At 45.5% G+C, this 14,901-nt stretch overlaps 1 pseudogene across 1 annotated transcript; it reads left to right on the top strand.

The window, feature by feature from the left end:
• The first annotated feature begins 10,118 nt into the window (after positions 1–10,118).
• On the top strand, positions 10,119–13,581 carry LOC148874743 (dynamin-related protein 4C pseudogene; annotated as a pseudogene). The gene has a single exon (XR_016105308.1). The product of XR_016105308.1 is annotated as a dynamin-related protein 4C pseudogene (transcript).
• The last annotated feature ends 1,320 nt before the right edge of the window (positions 13,582–14,901 follow it).

The raw sequence follows: 14,901 nt of genomic DNA, 5'->3' as shown, positions 1-14,901 counted from the left end.
GCCGATTTTATTAGGGAAGTCCATTACTCGAGCTGGGTAGCCAACCTCGTTCTAGTGAAAAAGGCTAACGGTAAATGGTGCATGTGCATCGACTACACCGACTTGAACCGAGCTTGTACAAAGGACTGCTTCCCACTTCCCAGGATCGACCGTCTAGTGGACGTGACTTCGGGGCATGAGTTGCTGAGCTTCTTGGATGCCTATTTGGGCTACAATCAGATCAGGATGGACCCAGCTGATGAAGAGAAAACTGCCTTCATAACCGAGTTCAGCCTATACTATTACAAGGTCATGCCCTTCGGGTTGAAAAACACTGGGGCCACTTTTCAAAGACTTGTAAATAGACTGTTTGAGCCCTTAATTGGTAGAAAAATAGAGTGTTACGTAGACAACATGGTCGTCAAAACCCAATTTTCACATGATTTAATACAAGATTTACATTTAGTTTTTGAAATTCTACGTAGATTTAATATGAAATTAAATCCAAACGAGTGTGTCTTCGGTGTCACATCGGGTAAATTCCTAGGATATATCGTTAACCGGCACGACATTAAGGCTTACCCGGACAAAATTAAAACCATCCTAGTTATGAGACCACCCCGGAAATTGAAGGAAGTTCAAAATTTGAACGACCAGTTAGCCGCTCTGAGCCGCTTCCTGTCCAAGTTAGCAGATCGCTGCCTGCCCTTTTTTAAGGCCATAAAAAGCAAAGGCTTTGAATGGACCGATGAGTGCTAGCTGACATTTGACGAGCTCAAAAAGCACATCGCCAGCATTCCAGTCTTAACCCAACCCGAAGAGGGTGATGCTTTAGACCTATACCTCTCGGCAAGTGACGAGGTGGTCAGCTCGGTACTGATAAGAGAAGTAGATCGGGTCTAACGACCCATTTATTATGTTAGTGAAGTGTTGCAGGGAGTTGAGACAAGGTACCCAGAGATAGAAAAGTTAGCCTATGCACTAGTCATAGCAGCCCGAAAGCTCTGCCCATACTTCCAAGCTCACACCATCGTTGTCCTTACCAACAAACCTCTGAGGCAAGTCTTGCTCAGGCCCGAGGTCTCGGGAAGGTTGACAAAGTGGGCCATTGAGCTCAGCGAGTACGTACTCCAGTACAAGCTGCGAACTGCTATCAAGGCCCAAGACTTGGCGGATTTTGTCGCAGAATGCACCTTTAGCTCCGAAGTCCTAGGTCGGTGGAACACGAGGCCCCCAGTGCGGGCGAGCTCGGGGTTCCCAGGCCGGTTGAGCTCAAGCACCGTAAAGTTGCAACCAATGCGGCATCTCTCCTGGTTAGAGCAAGCGCAAACTGGGACGAGGAGCCCTGGATCCTTCACGTAGATGGCTCGTCAAACCAGTAGGGTAGCAGGGCTGGGATTGTTCTGTACGGGCCCAACGGTGCGAAACTGGAGTATGCACTACGCTTTGATTTTGTGACATCCAACAATGAAGTAGAGTACGAGGTGCTGCTAGCCGAGCTGGATCTAGCAAAGGAAGTGAAAGCCAAGCACATTGTCGTCTGCAGTGATTCCCAGCTCGTGGTCAACCAAGTGACGGGTGAGTACGAAGCTCGCAAGCCAACCATGATGGCTTACTTAGCCAAAGTAAGAGAGGCCCTACTCAACTTCCAGTCACACTTCATCTGGAAAATCCCAAGATTAGAGAACATTGAGGCCGATGCCCTATCCCGGTTAGCCATCACTAGTGATAACACCATGATAACTGTGTATATAGAAAACTTGCCTCGGCCTAGCATTATCAGGGGGCAGAGGAGGTCGCTCCCGTCCTTCAAGTAGAGCCGAGCTGGATTGATCCGCTCGCGAGCTTCCTACTACACGGGACCCTCCACGCAGATCGTAATGCCGCCAGGAGGGTAGAGCGTCAGACAACCAAATACGTCATGATAGACGAACGGCTATACCGAAGATCCTACACGCTCCCCTATCTACACTGCCTGCGACCATCTAAAGCTGAGCTAGTCCTCTGTGATACTCATGAGGGCCTATGCGGTAGACATTTGAGGGGTAGGGCCCTCACTCAGAAAGCACTACGACAGGGGCAATACTGGCCAACGATGAAGGCAGACGCGACCGAGCTCGTCAAAAAATGTGACAAGTGTCAGAAGCACGTCAACATCCACCATCGACTTGCCGCCGACCTAAAATACCTCACTATCCTGTGGTCATTTGCACAATGGGGGATTGACTTACTCGGGCCATTCCCACCAGCAACAGGGCAAAGAAGGTTCCTAGTGGTGGTAGTTGATTATTTCACGACGTGAGTCGAGGATGAACCCCTCACAACAATCACAACCCGGAATGTGCAAAACTTCTTTTGGAAGAACATAGTGTGTCATTTCGGACTACCTCGGGTGCTGATCTTCGACAATGGTAAACAGTTCAAAGACATCAAATTCCAGAACCGGTGCCAAGACATGGGAATTTAGCAGAACTTTACCTCAGTGGCGCACCCTCAGGCAAACGGTCAGGCGGAAGTCACGAACAGAGCTATTCTCCGCGGACTAAAGGCACGCCTGGATCGAGCTAAGGGACTATGGGCAGACGAGCTGCCCAGCGTACTATGGGCTTATCGTACCATGGAAAAGACCACTACAGGAGAAACCCCCTTTAACCTCACCTACGATACCGAAGCAGTCATTCCAGCTGAGATCGAAGTTCCCTCACTGAGACTAGAAGCGTATGATGCCAAGGCAAATGAAGATGAGCTAAGTACCAACCTCGACTTACTTGACGAAGTATGGGACCTCACATACATCAGGACCGTGGCCTACCAGCAAAGGGTAGCTCGGTACTATAACACCAGGGTCAAAAAGCGGACTCTCCACGTTGGCGACCTGGTTCTCCGTAAGGTTATGGTGCTTGAGCCCGATGTTGGTAAGCTCGGTCCGAACTGAGAGGGACCCTACCGAGTAAAGCAAGTACTCGAGGAAGGAACATACGAGCTCGAAACCCCGGAAGGGAAACAAGTACCTCGGGCATGGAATATTGTCAACCTAAGGTAGTATTACCTATAAATAACTGAGTAGACCACGTGTCACTCTTAGAGCCTAAGGGCCAAAATTCCGAGCTAACAAAGACCTCGGTGCAAAGACCCAATCGCTCCTATGTTATGGGAGAACTCCAAGAGTAGACCACGAGTCACTGTCAGAGCCAAAGGGCCAAAATGCCGAGCTAACAAAGACCTCGGTGCAATAAGACCTAGTCGCTTCTATGCCATGGGCGAACTCCAAAATGCCGAACTAACAGACTCCGACTTAATAACCTAGCCGCCTCTATGACATGAACGAACTCCGAGGGTGGCTGAAGCCACTCCCCCCTGGCCAAGGGGCTAAAATACCGAACTGACCAAGGAGCTCGGCACCATAGTACATAATGTGTCAAGGGTGCAAGTAGACCGGTAGATTTTGCGACACTTAGCTCACCTCGGCGTACAACCGGAAGACAGTTCGGGCATATGCCTTACTATGTCAATCACCTTGGTGTACACCACAAGATCTACCCCTGCGAGGTACTAGGAGAGCTCGGGGCTGCAACGGTTGAGGAACCCTACTTCGTACACTTTACTACGATAGCTCGAACAAAACAGATGCTTTAGCAAGTAACAACACTTGGCAAAGAAAAAGTTGATTTCATTAACAAATAAGTTTTGTACAATGAGCTTCACAAAAAAAATGAAAAAAAACTGAGCTCGTAGGCTCGGAGTACAAAAACAATTACTTCGGGGGCTCGTCATCTCCGCACGGGACCTCCTCAGAAGCTTTAGGCTGATCGGTGACATCTGCTTCTTCGTCACCATCCTCCTCCTCAGAATCTGGATCTTCTATGGCTTGACGGGCTATCTCATCTGTGATTCGTGAAGTGGTGATGGCGTTCGTGTCAAGCTTGGGGTATGTGTGCCTTATCAGCCACCTGCTGAGCTTGAACCCCTTACGGTAGGCCTCCCCCAGAATGACATCGAATTTGTCGGACTGGATGTACTCCGTGACAGCCTTGATCTTTGTCTCCTCTATGGCTTGAGTAAATATCTCGGTCTTCTCCTCGATGTCATCCTTGAGGAACTCCACCTCGTGCAGAAGGGCCTTTTTGTTCTCCTTAAGGCCTTCTGCCTCTGCCCTGAGAGCGTCCAGCTCACCCCTCGACACGCCCTTCTCGCGTGCCAGCTCTGCCTTGAGGGCGTCCACCTCGCCCCTCAGCGCATCCTTCTTGCGCGCCAGCTCTTCCTTCCTCGCCATCAATGTTGTGATGACATTCTTCTGGGCCATGACGTCGCTCTCTAGCTGGTGGATTTGGCCGCAAGTTGCCTTCAAATCGGCATGGGCCGTGCAAGATGACTCCTCAGTGTTCAGAGTCCGCTTCAGGCTCCTCTCGAACCGAAGAGTCAGGGCGTGCACGATGGAGTTCGCCTGACGAAGAAAGTTGGTTAGCACCGTAGAGATGTATAGAAAAAAAATAAAAAGAGAGAGAGAGAAGGGAGAATTTACCACCATGATGTGGGTAGCAGCTTGGGCTCCGAGCTGAGAAGGGGTGAGCTCGGCCCAGGCCGAGACTTCCTTGGCGTAAACAGCCCCCTTGCTCTTTCGAAGGCTGCACTGGGGGACCAAGACACTTCGGGCTCCATTTGGGCTCCTCGAGCTGGAGACTGCTGTCGCTGCTGTATGAATTGGCTTGGTAGAGGCCTCAGCTACTACGTCGGCAGTTCCAGTGGCAATCTCAGGCTCGGCTTCTACCTTCCTAGCGGGCTCAGCTGAGGTCTCGGGCTCCTGAGGTGGTATGGACTCCTCCAAGTCAATGATCGGGGGAGCGTCAGGGAGCTCGGGCTCGGAAGAGGGAGCTGGTGGAAGCTTGGGCTCGGGAATGGGGGTCGACGGTGACTCAACGCGATCTCTCTTAGCAGCCCGCTTCTTCCTCCCCTTCATATGGTTGAAGAGTCTATCCCCCTTGAGCTTATCCGCTTCCATGGGACCTGCAACAGAGCTCGGCATTAGTACTCGAGTAAAAGAAAAAGATGCAAGCCAAACAACTAAGGTACTAAGACTACCTACCCGGGCTCAAGCCGGCCTGGATGAGCTTGCTCTCGGTGATGTAATCCTTGTAACTACACTCGATCTCAGCCCACGACTGGAATGTCTTCCTTGTCTTCTTGTCAAGGATGATGTCAGGGTCTTGGATAGCAGCCCTCCATTGAGTAGGGAAGGGCCACCTCGCGGAGTTCCGGACTACGAAGTAGTCTTGCTTCCAAGCGGGGATCTTGCTCGAAAGCTTGTGCAACAACTTGAAGCCTGGGCGAGGAGACATGTAATAGGCCCTCCTGTGCTCGGGGAGAACGCATGAAGTGCTCTTCTTTATTGTAAGGATAGAACAGAATATGTCCAGGTTCAGGGGGAGGACATACTCGTGGTAGAGGGAGATGGTCCCGACCACGTTACAGACCGAGTTTAGGTGGAGCTAGCCTATCATAACATTAAAGTGGTTTAGGACCTCCACTATAAGTGGATGGAAGGGAAGACGAAGCCCGGCTATGAGCTGCTCCCAGAAGATCACGACTTCATCGGGGTCGTGCTCCCATGGGAAGTTACCCGCAGGTAAACTGTAGGTGTACTCCCCGGACAGGTTGTACTACCGAATGAGGTAGCGGAGCCTCTCCAGGGTCATGGTGGAAGGTCTGAACCTGTCTGGCATCTAACCTCAGTGAGAGGTGGACGCCAAGTTACCCGAGGCCTCCCGCACCTCGGGAGACTGGACTCCAATAGGGTCACCCTAAGTCGAGGTACCCACCTCAGGCTCTTCTAGCTGACTATCAAAAGAAGACATAACGGAATTGAAGGAAAAGGAAGGAAAAGGAGCTAGGGTGACTCACCAAAGAAAGATGACCAAGATGGGATGAACTGACCCGAGCTAGAGGCTTTGGACGCGAGCTCAAGACTATGGCTGAAGATTTGTGGCGAAGGAAAAATGGCCATGACACCCGCTATTTATAACCATTGTACGCAGGCATCAGCGGTTGGGATCGAAGCGATCTAATGGTCCTCATAAAAACCGGCTACGCGACCCTCGAGGCGAAATCGATTTAGTGTGTTTTTTACATCTGCGGAGTCCATAAGTTGCGTGACATCCGCGCGTAGACCGTACGCGACCCGGACTGCGCCTGGTCGAGCCAAGCAGAGAATCGGTCCAACCGATGAGTTGGTGGATAAGAAGGCTCAGGCCCCAAGCCAAATCCACCCGACAGACCGCGGACTCCCCGCGCTGGGTCAGAACCCCCAGCACGGGGAGTGGGGGAAATTGATGCAAGGTGATTTGTCCCAACCTCGTAGCATGGGGACACATGGGCATGACCTGGCATAAGTGACAACTTGGCGTTACAAGCTTGCCGAGGCCCAGCCGAACGGCTCGGCGGGTGTGACAACTCACCGAGAGGCAAGGCTCAGCTCACCCCAAGCCTGAGGGTGGAGCGCCCCGAGCTCCCTCCATGCAAAGGGACCTGAGCTCCTCCTAAGGGGCTCTGAGCTCTCCCTTCCTAAGAAGGGAGCACCCCGACTTTTGGCTGTGTCCCAAGGGAGAAGTACCTCGGGACAACACCGTCGACACTCCTGTTCTTACTTGCTTAAGGTTGCCTCCAGTGTGAGCACCTCGGGGTACGTCGGCACTTCGGAGCAAGGTAACTCAGCCCTAGGCGGTTCAATGCAAAGTAGCTCGGCAACTTGTAGGGAAGATCCACCTGACATCTGTACCTGTCGAATCTGGTGGCAGCGCCCATGCCTCTCGCCAGGCGGCGTCATGCTTGCCATCTCTAAAAAGCATGGCACGCCTGACGGGTTCGTACCCTGCAACAGCAGCTTGCACCCACCATCTCAGCCCTGGCAGTAACGGCTAGGGTAGTGGCGGTTATGCCTGACGTGACTGAGCTCCGGTATAAGAGGACCCTGACCCTCGCGAAGCAAAGGTATTGAAGCTAGCACTTTCAGCACTCTTAACTCTCTCTGTGTTTTCCTTGAGTTCTCCTCATTATTCTAACTTAGCCATCGGAGTGTTCCCGCCGAGAGAGCTCCCCGGGAACCCTTCATGTTCTTCTTTATCTTAGGTGTCGTTTGTCACAGCTAAGAGCCAAGTTTCAGCGAGCTAGGAGTGCCCAGATCGTGCAGCATCAATTTTAGTGTATGTCCACAAGTCTTTATGAGAATGTAGATGTCTCTTGGAAAGGGTGGCCACGAGTCGAGCTCTTCGCGAGCTATTTGAGCTCAGTTCGACTTGGTTTCAACTGAGCTTCAAGCCAAGCTTGAGCCCAATTTACATGATCGTTTTATTAATTGAGCCGAACTTGAATAACTACATAATAATAATAATATATGATAAAATATTATATATAATGTTTTTATTTTTATATATAATAACTAACTATTATAATTCTTATTTTTTAAAATATCAAATAAAAAATATTTTTATATATAATTTTTTATTTTTATAAAACAGTTTTTTCAAGTCGATCTTGAACCTAGCCGAACTTGAGCTTACGAGCTTTTGACTATAACCGAGCTCGAGCTCAAGGTTCTAGCTCGAGCTCGAGCCTCATACTGTGTTCATGAGCCGAACTCGAATAGCTAAGCTCGACTCGGCTCGAACCCTTCCCTACTCTTCGAACTTCTGTGTATGTCTAATTAAGACAGCTCTCCTTGCTATTTCCTATTGGTGTCAATGTGATTATTGAGGTCCAACACCTTTTTCTGGATTTTAAAACCCTTTATGTAATGTTAAGATACAAAGAGTTCTTTTAAGAGGGTAAACAACATATTGGGCATTCAATCAGATCCTTTCACCACTAATTCTTTCCCTGCAATCTGTCCTGTTTTTCTTATGGTTGGTTTAGAATAATGTTTCATGTTTCTGTAATCAAACATCTTATACCGTTTTGACTTTTGAGTATACGGATCAGAGCTGGATCACCCTTAAACTGGATTGATTCAAATTCAAATTCGGATAAATGGATATTTTTCATTTAGTCAACCATATTGCAAGGTGGTGATCAAAATGAGATCCTGTTGTGAGTTGTAATTGGACATATTCAAAGTATTAAGTAGCTTTCATTTTGAAACAATCCAAATCAACCAACAAGATGTTTCAACCCCTTGATTCGCATTGATACTTAGTATATAATAGATGTAATTAAATATATACTAAACAAAGATTAGGCTAGGCTTAAAAAAGGGAACAAAAAACCGAAGATTAGGTTGCCATCTCTTGCTTTTTCTGTCATGTAGTCTCAAACCGGAGGCCCAATTAATATTTACATTTTCCAAGGCACCAGAAAGGGTTTCGATGGTGTCATTAATAAAGAATAAAATGTTCAGCTAGAGGGTTTAACCCTATTAATTACAAACCTCTCTCCTTGTTTTGTCTCATCTCATGCATACTGGATCATGCAAGAACCAACTATGGGATTAAGGCTGAGTTAAGCTGACTTGTCAATGTGTATGGGGTTGAAATCTAAACCATTTTGACATGTTTCCGCCCATGGGATGCATTAGTTTATTCTGTATTACTTCAACCAAATCGGTTATCATTTAGCAGTTAGATTTGAATATGCTAAGGTAGGTTAAATCTAGTTCTTCACAATATCAAATGCTTTTATTACTTTGAAAAGATGAGTTTGCTGTAAAATAACATAAATATGTGATGAGACCAGTTCACAATGATTCCATTTGATATTTTTTTCTTGGTATTTGACTTCTCTAATCCTCCAATTAAAAATTATGCTTCAAAGAATCAGAATGACTTCTGAGGCAACATTGATTCTTTTTTGAATTCTTTTAGATTCAAAGAATTCATTTTTGGATGAGTTCTGAGCCCAGAGGAAGGATTGGTTCCAACAAGTTTCATAATACTTGAAATGATCATTTGGATGACAAAATCCATCAAAATTAATTCTCTGAAAGTATGCCAAATGCAGACCAAAGGTATGAATTTATAATTGTTATTGTTGTGAGGTAGCTATGCATAAAACTTCATTGCCATAAGTCAAAATCATTGGGCATCACTATTGATTTCCTTCTATTTATAAAGAGATGACTAACTCAGATTAAAGAGGTTCAAAAAGATGTTTTTATATATCATACAGTTGATCGACCCATTTAAATTAACCTTTAATTAATTGCCCAGTAAGAGGCTATGGTTCAATTTAGAACAGATCCAAACCAAAAATTGATTGACCCAATCCAATTATATTTTTAATCTTTAACCATAATTATATATACATATGTAAAATAATAATATGTTTATAAGAAAAATTACAAAAAAGGTGTGGTGGCAATTACCCCTTAAACTTTCATTTGCAACGAAGACTCCCTGAACTTTCAGATTCCAACAAAGACCCCCTTTCTGTTGTATGATGGTAAAAATCAATTCACCAAAAAATTCACTTGAGAATTTTTTATAAAATGGAAATAGAAACAAAAAAAAAACCAATAAACTCTATAAAAACTTGGAATTGCAACAAATACAACATGCAATTAATATCAACTACCCAAAATTAATTGAGAATCTTTTTCAAAATTAATTGACAGAATATTAATGGAAAGGGTCTTTATTGGAATCTAAAAGTTCAGGGATATTTGTTGCAAATGAAAATTTAGGAGGTAATTGCCACTACCCAAAATACAAGGTAGGAATATATATGTAATTTACCCAAAAACATGGGGCTTATTATTATAAATTTGGCACCCAGATTTACAAAAAATGGTAAAATATATTAAATCCCATGTGCAACAGTGTTTTGATGATGATATCATGAAGCACAAATTTCCATGGTTTATCTTAAAATATTTGTAAACTGTACCTATAAAATGTTAATGATCACTAGAGAAAACAATGGTTTTGGGACTTAAAAATCCATCCAAACACCCTACACCCTTGAATCCTTGATGTTAGTTTGAAGTAATGAGGCTTGACCTTTCCAAGCTCTTTCTGTCATAACTAGCAACTAAATATTGATGGTCACCAGGTTGAAGAGAACTAGATCAAGATAATGGTGGGGAATTGAAGTGGGTATTTTTCTCTTATTTTTAATTATAAACCATGGAATATAATTCTGCCTCCTCTGGCTCTGGTAGTTGCTTGACATAAATGAAAGTCTAGTCAAATGGATATGGTGAATTGAAGTCTTATTCATGGTGGGATTAATTAAGTGGAAAGTTGAAAAACAGAGGGCACCACTCATGCATCATCATCACCAGGCCATGACAAGATATAAATTGAACTGAAGTGAGAGTTGTGCCATGCAATATTACGCCCTGAACTGAAAGCACATATAAAGAGAGCCAATTCAAACTCTCCTTCTCATGGCAACACTAAACTCCCTGAAGATTAACACTACTCATGTTGAAGATCAAATGATCAGTCTCACTCTCACCCAAGAAGAAGCTCAGCCCAAAGCGGCTGTTGCGCCACTCTTCTTGGCTTACCACGACAGGATTCGACCTCTCCTCCACGCCGTCGATGAACTACGCCACCTCAAGATCATGGAAGAAGGCATACAACTCCCGACCATTGTGGTGGTTGATGACCAGTCTTCCGGCAAGTCTAGTGTTCTTGGGTCCCTTGCCGGCGTCAACCTGCCTCGCGGTATAGACATCTGCACCCGTGTTCCTCTCATAATGCGCCTGCAACACCACCCAACCTCCGAACCAGAGCTTCACTTGGAGTACCATGGCCAGATCGTTCCGACTGATGAAACCCATGTAGCTAAAGCCATCAGCGTCGCCACCAACGAGATTGCCGGCAATGGTAAGGGCATCTCCAACACCCCTCTGACTCTAGTAGTGAAGAAGAAAGGTCTCCCTGATCTTACCATGGTTGATTTGCCTGGTATTACGAGGGTTCCCGTTCATGGCCAACCCGAGGACATCTACGAGCAGACTTCCAACATTATAATGGAGTACATAAGCCCCAAAAGAGAGTATCATTCTCAATGTCTTATCGGCCACTGTTGATTTCTCCACCTGTGAATCCATTAGATTGTCTCAGTGCGTCGATAAGACCGGCGAGAGGACTCTTGCTGTGGTTACTAGAGCTGATAAAGCTTCTGAGGGCCTGCTCGAGAAGGTGACTTCTGGTGAGGTTAACATCGGGCTTGGCTATGTCTGTGTGAGGAACCGAATCGGGGTTGAGTCCTATGAGGAAGCAAGGAGGGAGGAGGCAAGGCTTTTTGAATGCCATCCCTTTCTCTCTGAGATTGAAAAATCCATTGTGGGCATCCCTGTTTTAGCTCAGAAACTGGTGCAGATTCAGGCCACTAGCCTGGAGAAATGCCTGCCGGACATCGTGAAGAACATCAACCAGAAGCTCAGCCTGAACGCTTCCCAGCTTAACAAATTGCCTCCCTATCTATCCACTACGGCAGAAGCTATTGCAGCCTTCATGCGGATTCTTGGATCAGCAAAAAGAGTCTCTCAGGAAAATCATCATAAAAGGAGAATTTGATGAATACCCAGATGAGAAACAGATGCACTGCGCAGCTCAAATGGCGAATATGCTGGATGAGTGCTCCAAAGAACTCCAACAGAAGTGCATGCAGAACACCGAAGCAGGTAGTTTTTTAATGCATGAAATCAAGGTCTTAGAGGAAGCTAGAGGGATTGAGCTTCCCAATTTCCTCTCTCACACGGCTTTTCTCATTATATTACAAAGAAGACTGAAGCAAGTATCCAACATTCCTGTTGAATTGGCTGAGAAGTTCTGGGATTACACCAGAGACGTGGTGGTAAGAGTGTTGATGCTTCACTGCGAAAACTACCCACAGCTCCAGTCTTCTACAATAAGGGCAGCCCAGAATGTGATTGCAAAGATGAAGGAGCAGTCGATTGATCGAGTGAGGGAGATACTGGAGATGGAGAAGCTGACAGATTATACATGTAACCCAGAATACATGAAGACATGGAGTGCGCTCATGACGCAGCAAGAGGCCTGCACGCAGCAGCTGACTGCCGATTGGAAACCAGATAGCACCACCATTGATGGTTATGGTGAGGTTGAGCTCGGGCATCTTAGGGAGCTTGAGTATCCCATGTTAGTTGAACGAGCATTCGACTTGAGAATGAGAATCACAGATTCAGAACTTGGTGAACAAAGAGCTGGAGAAGGAGGTCCTGAATGAGTTGATGATGGGGCCACACTCGGGTGGAATCGAAAGGCTCCTGGAAGAATCACCCACTGTTGCCCACAATCGTGAGTGTCTCAACAAGAGTATCATTTTACTCCAGGATTGCAAGAAGGTGATGGCTAAGATCATGGATTCTGGTGACTGCTATTAATTTAATGCGCTTGGCTGTGTGTGGGTTATTAGTTTTTTTGGTTTTTTCTTTTTCGGGTTTGATTGGATTACCATTTTTCCCCCTAACGCCGTGTTGTGTTTTGATTTGTTATTAGGATATGTTTGGTTTGACAAAAAATAAGAGAGAAATTCTCAAGATTGCATTTGGTAATTAAGAGTGCAAATGCAGAATTATTTTCATTTTGATTTGGTTTTGCAGGTATTTATTGGTAAGAGTGTTTTTTTAGGGTAAATTTTTTTATGGTTTAACTAATCGACTAAATGTACCCATTGTCTAAATCCTTTTAAACATGAACAGAAAAAATTAAATGTCCATTTTACCCTTCTGCGAAGTTACATTTGTTTCCTTCATTAGTCAAGCGTGCGCAGGCGGGCGGATTTGTTCTCTATCATGTCCTATCATGTCTTTCACATAATCCAAATTCCCAGTCATTGTCCCTCCCGTTCAGTACTTCAGTAACCAAGACAGAGACAATAACGCCGTTAGCCTCAAGAAACCCACCGTGAGGAACCCCATCACTGCTAAACCGATGGTGATAGTTGCAGGGACCAACAGGCTGAAAATTACAAAGGGTGGTGTTGCCACCACGAGGCCAGTGAGCGAAGATCCCAGATCTGTATCTGTCTCCAGCCAAGATGCATATTGACTTTAATTTGGGGTTGGGGTGGACCACCATCTCCATCATCATCTCCATCTCCCTTACCGGCAAAGGCATCACGAGAGGTTGCTGGCAAAGGTGGAGCACCTTCTCCGTCATCATCTCCATCTTCTGACCCATGTATCCTGCTGCATCCTGCATGCGTTGCATAGACAATAACACCGCTAGCATCAAGAAACCCACAGCGAGGAACCCCATCACTGCTATGATGGTGATAGTTGCAGGGACCAACAAGGGCTGAAAATTACGAAGAATGGTGTCGCCACCACGAGGCCAATGAGCGAAGATCCCAGATCTGTATCTGCCTCCGACGAAGATCCTACGTTGACTTTAATTTGGGGTTGGGGTGGAGAACATCTCCGTCATCGTTTCCATCTCCCTTACCGGCAAAGGCGTCACGAGAGGTTGCCGGTTCTGCAAAGGCGGAAATTGACGCTACCAATGCTGGTGTTGCAAAGGCGTTGGAAGGTATTTGGGTTGTAACAGAAAAGAGTCCAAAAATTGACATTGCCATTGAAGTTGGAGAAGGCCCTCTTCATTTGACCTACACAAAAAAAAAAAAAAAAAAAAGAAAGAAAAACAGAGTAGCAATGCGAAGGACGTCTCCTCTCTGTTTGGCTTTGGTTCTTTTCGTTCTGGTGGAAGTCCCTGAGAGTATATGAAGGCGAGAACAGGGTCTGATACCGTGATTTTTCTCTAGAAAGACTTCATCAAAAAATAAAGTGGCGGCTGAGACTTGCTTGCCTCTTCCGGAAGCAATGAAACTTGGCGGTGGGGTCAGATTTTTCCTTTCTCTATTCTGAGACCTCCCCTTCCGTTTCCGAATCTGATCTCTCTCAATTTTAAAACGCTAAGGGTACATTTAGTCAATTAACTAAATCATAAGGGTAGTTTAAGAAATTTATCATTTTTTATTGGATAAATTGCTCAAACCTTCCCTTAAGTTTCTGACATAGCTGAAACTTTCTCTGGAGTTTGGTAATTGAAATGAGTCTGGCTTAGGCAAAGCCCATTCCAACAGCCTTTACAGCCTTAAGTTGGGAATATCTCTGTAGTTATGTGATTTATTTCATGGGAGATATTACCAATGCAAGGTTGCAAGGGACTGCTGGAAGGGTGCAAGAATCAATTTGTCCGGATAGAAGCCGAATTCTTTGTTAAAATCCTCTAACAAGATGCACAAAAATGTTCAAAATGCCCACATAATTTCTATTGAATCTGGTTTTTATAGAAAAAGCAATATAAACTTTATAAAAAAAATAGAGATTTAAAGTTGCAGCTTTACCTTTTAGTGATTGATATGAAGAAGAATTTGGAAAAAATCAATTTTGAAAAAAAATCTTTATTATCCCAAGCTGTTGTGGGAGTAGAACTGCCAAGTGGCAAAAGTCTTTGCTATCCCAAACTTGGGAGAGAATAAAAGCAGTTATGGAAGCCATTCCTTCGTACGCCGTGTCATGTTTTCTCATTTCGAAAGGAGAGCGAAAGGAAGGCTTTGTCGCTCGAAACAAATTGAACGAGGGGAGAGGGGTGAGAGACCCTTATCTTTTCAATCTAGCTTTGATAGCAAAGTTAGCGTGGGGTGATCCCTAGGTCCTCACGGTTAATGGTTTTAAGCCATTTGGGCCCAACCTGGGCCCTTCGAACCCCCAAAGGTTGGCTGATTACATTATCCCGGGAACTAGGATCTGGAATTAGACTTTGATTCAATTCAATTCCATTTTGGGGAATTGTAAGCAAAGGAAATCCTCAAAATTAAGTTGTTCAACTTGAACCTAGAAGACCAGCTTATCTGGACTCTTGACATCCATGGAAAATTCAGTGCGAGATGAGCCTATTTTCTCCTTAAATCTGAGGAAGAGGGAGGTGAAGGAAAACTCGGCTAGTTGGCTAGTCTCTC

The sequence above is a fragment of the Nelumbo lutea genome, chromosome 1, assembly GCF_056320005.1.
Source record: "Nelumbo lutea isolate HS-2025 chromosome 1, American lotus-T2T, whole genome shotgun sequence".
NCBI lineage: Eukaryota > Viridiplantae > Streptophyta > Magnoliopsida > Proteales > Nelumbonaceae > Nelumbo > Nelumbo lutea.
Note: the sequence above shows the minus strand (reverse complement) of the source record. Positions and strands in the feature narration are given on the sequence as shown.